Source organism: Neophocaena asiaeorientalis, unplaced genomic scaffold (genome assembly GCF_003031525.2).
Source record: "Neophocaena asiaeorientalis asiaeorientalis breed wild unplaced genomic scaffold, Neophocaena_asiaeorientalis_V1.1 scaffold129, whole genome shotgun sequence".
NCBI lineage: Eukaryota > Metazoa > Chordata > Mammalia > Artiodactyla > Phocoenidae > Neophocaena > Neophocaena asiaeorientalis.
In genome coordinates this window covers 9384317-9388695 of record NW_020172446.1, presented here as the reverse complement: position 1 = coordinate 9388695, position 4379 = coordinate 9384317, and positions in this window count along the sequence as shown.

Sequence of the window (4379 nt, the reverse complement as noted above, 5' to 3'; positions counted from 1 at the left end):
CCTGCCTCCCGCTTCAGCCCCCGGCTTGCTGCAGAGGTTGGCTGTACAGGTTCAATCTCCAGGACGCTCCAGGGCTGGCGCCTCAGGAGTCTGTGTGCAACCTGCCCCGTTTCCATGGCAACCTGACGCGGGGCGCAGGAAGGAGGGGGTGCGAGTTGCTAACTGGGACCCAGGGGCGCGAAAAGGGGGCCTGGGGCCAAAGAAGCGGAAGTGCAGACGGCCAGGATCCCAGCTCCGCGCGGGGCTGCCCCGAGGAGTTATTTCTCCTCTTAAAAGAAATATTGTGGGTTTTTTTTTTTGTTTTTTTTTTTTGCGGTACGCGGGCCTCTCACTGTTGTAGCCCCTCCCGTTGCGGAGCACAGGCTCCAGACACGCAGGCTCAGCGGCCATGGCTCACGGGCCCAGCCGCTCCGCGGCACGTGGGATCTTCCCGGACCGGGGCACGAACCCGCGTCCCCTGCATCGGCAGGCGGACTCCCAACCACTGCGCCACCAGGGAAGCCCTGTGGGGTCTTTTTTTAATTTAAAATTTTAGTACATGAAAAATCTAATACATAATCTTTGTAGAAAACGTGAAAGTTAGAAAGCACTATGGCAAAAAGGGTAGCAAAATAAAGGCGCCCACAATCCCGAGGCCCAGAGGTAGCACGGTTAACGGTGGTGCATTTCCTCCTGCTCCTCTCCCACGAACCCAGTATCCCAGCCTTTTGGGCGTCTCACATATGGTTAGATTAGGAACAAGTACTTTCAAAGGTTGCTGCCCCCATCCCCAGGCTCCTCTGGGGATCCCCAAGGCCCTTCCATGGCTTCCACTGGTACTACCACAGACTGCTGGGTACCACAATCTCCTGGTGCCTCTGTTGCACCCAAGGTTCCAAGGCTGGTTGGTGTTCCTTTGTGGAATGTGGGGAGAGCAGCCACTAGGACTTACTTGGGTCCCAGTGGTTTGGAGGGGCACACCGGCCGACCAAACTCAAACTATCATCAGGGAACTCATTCCCTCCTGCAACTGAAAGGTCCAGGGGGAAGTGTGCTGAAACAATGTCACCAGGGTGCTGTCTCTCCGTCTTACAGATTGTCAGGGACTTCTTGCAGGGCAAGAGCCTACTACGTAGTGGTAGGTACTCAGGTAAAATTTGTTGAATGAATCGTAATGATTGAATGGCTGTTAGCAGCAGCAGGATCACATGCTCACAGTTTAGCAGGCCGGAGAATATGGAACCCACATACACTGTTGTTGGGAATGTAAAATGGTGCAGCAACTTTGGAAAACAGTGCCCTTCTGAATGCCAGCCTCCTCCCTCTCTGGCCCTCTGAGCACTCCTCCCAGGCCCTGTGAGGACCACATGGGGTCCTAGGAATACACTTGGCTAGAAGAGGAATCCAGCAGGCCCCCCACCTCCCGCCCCCAGCAATCCTCTTAGCTGCAGGCTGGCCTAGGCCTGGATCCCCCTCCGACAGGGCAGTCCCAAGTCACCGCCCAGAGGAAGGTCTAGGGGGGTTCCCTGGTGGGAGGCCAGGAGATCGACAGTGGGCAGAGGGAGCTTTGTACTCACCTGACATCAAGGCCACCTGGGCGCACAGCCTGCTCAGGCCCATCTGGTCCCAGGTGTGGATGGCCAGGTCCCAGGCCTGCTGCTCCCCGTACCGAGCCACCAGGCGTGAGGCCACCTCCATGCCACTCGCCTTCTCTGGCTGAGCCAGGGCCACCCCGGGAGAGTGCCCACAGGGCTCCTCAACAGGCAGCCGAAGCTGAAACCCCTCCAGCCGCTCCTTCATTTCCTCCAAGTACCAGGCCAGCCGCCTCTGGGCTTCACCAGCCATCGCTGCCTGGCTCTGGGGGCCTTGAGGATGTTCATGGGGGAGGGGGTGGATGTTGGGTGGTGAGGGGGTCAGGCAGGCAGAGAATAGCCATCTCCCTTGACCCCTACCAATGCAGGACTCATGGGGGATCATTGCTCTTCGCCTGGTAAACTCCTATTCAGCATTTATTTATTTATTTATTATTATTATTAAAATTTATTTATTTATGGCTGTGTTGGGTCTTCGTTTCTGTGCGAGGGCTTTCTCTAGTTGTGGCAAGCAGGAGCCACTCTTCATTGCCGTGCGCGGGCCTCTCACTATTGCGGCCTCTCTTGTTGTGGAGCGCAGGCTCCAGACGCGCAGGCTCAGTAGTTGTGGCTCACAGGCCCAGTTGCTCCGCGGCATGTGGGATCTTCCCAGACCAGGGCTCGAACTCGTGTCCCCCACATTGGCAGGCAGATTCTCAACCACTGCGCCACCAGGGAAGCCCCATATTCAGCATTTAGAATCCAGTTTTGTAAACCCCAGGGCATCTGCTGATGGATGGTGTTGGGAGAAGGGAGGGAAAAGGGAGTGGGAGGAAAAGCCATCGGAAGGAGGGGCCCAGAGGGGGCTGGGAGACACTGGAAGAGGTCAGGTTCCTGGGGGTGCCGGGATGGGCACGAGGCCAGTCAGGAGAGTGAAGGGGCTGGGATGGGAGGGTGGTGGGTGAGATGGGCGGGGTACCCACTGCTCTGTGTCCCTCGCAGTCTTCCTTCTCCTGGGACCTGGGCTCCTGGGACCAAGCCTTGAGGTGTGAGGTGGACAGGAGGTGGGGTCGGGGGTGAGGCAGAGCGGAGGGGGGCTTTCAGAGCCAAGGAGTGAGCACACAGCTGTCCATCCCTAGGTCTCTTCAGCTCTCTCCTGGACAGGTCACTGACAGGGGAGACCAGCCCTGGCTCAGACAGAGTAGGAACAAAAGTCACCAAGAGGAGCCATGTGGGTGTGTAGCCAGGGAGGGAGGGGCCAGGACAGGCATCTTTTGCAGCCTCTCAGTTTTCGGTGCTTCCCAAGCCCCAGTGCACATCCTGCTATGCTAGGAGGGGCACTGGGGTGTGTGTTCCAGGCCGAGGGAGCTGTCTGCTTCGTGGGCGGCACATTTGAAGCATTCTTGTCTGAAAGCGGAACAGCCCTGCTTCATCACCCGCAAATCCAGGCCCCTGGGGAGTAGGCGCAGGCTTTCTTCCTCTTCTGTAGAATCGGCAGAGGTGGGGGACTCCAGGTGGAGAAGCGACATTACCTAACTCATTTCCTGTTGTGTGATAGTTTCTGGAGATGCCTTGATTTGACCCAGGCTGGAGGGGCCCAGGCCTAAGGAGCTTCAGGCCCCTGGACACTGACTCCTGTGCGGCTGATTCATTTCTCTGAGCCTCAGTTTGTTCATCTATCAAATGGGACATCGTAGGTTTGCAAAGAGGGTTGAATTAAATAAAGGCTCTTAGTAACCTTTAAAAATGTTAGTTTTGTTTTAATGCCCAAAAAGCACAGTGGAGGGACTTCCCCGGTGGTGCAGTGGTTAAGAATCTGCCTGCCAATGTGGGGGACACGGGTTCGAGCCCTGGTCCAGGAAGATCCCACATGCCGTGGAGCAACTAAGCCTGTGTGCCACAACTACTGAGCCTGTGCTCTAGAGCCCGTGCTCCACAACAGAAGAAGCCACTGCAATAAGGAGTCCGCGCACCACAATGAAGAGCAGCCCCCGCTCGCCACAACTAGAGAAAGCCCGCACGCAGCAACAAAGACCCAACCGAGCCAAAAACAAAAAAAAAAGGCACAGTGGAGGACCCTGAGACCCTGTGTGGGGAGAGGTATAGCCTGGAAGAGGGTGTTTTGTTTTTTTTCCCCTCTCCTGACACCAACTCTCTGGACACCAGCTGGGGGCCCTACAACTCAATTCACTTCTGACACTAAGTACCCGGAGTGAGTGAAGACCCCGCGGTTGAAGGGGCTCAGTCCCACAAGACCGCCCCCACTTCAGATGTCAGTTGCAAATGGGGTGCCCGGGTTCTCTACCCTTCTGTTGGGAGAGGTCCCCAGGACACCCCCTCAGGTTTGATCATTTGTGGGAACAACTCATAGGACTGAATAAAACAATTTACTTACCGGTTTCTTACAAAGGATACAGCTGAGGAGCAGCCAAATGGAAGCGACACACAGGGCAAGGTTGACAGCTTTTTAGGGAGGTTTCATTATGTAGGCATGATTGATTAAATCATTGGCCTTGGTGATTAACTTAATCTTCAGCCTTTATCCCTGGAGACTGGGACCATTCTGGGACCAGCCCGCATTCTGAAGTGATCTAGGGTTCCCCAGCCCTGTCACCTCACTAGCATACAAAACACTTATCACACAGAAGTTCCAAGGTTTTAGGAGCTGTGTGCCAGGAACCAGGGACAAACACCAAATATTTATTCATTTATTTTTCAATTTCTTAAAAAAATTTTTTTTTACTGGAGTGTGTAGTTGATTTATAATGTTGTGTTAGTCTCAGTGTACAGCAAAGTGAATGTTACGTATACATATATCCACTCTTTTTT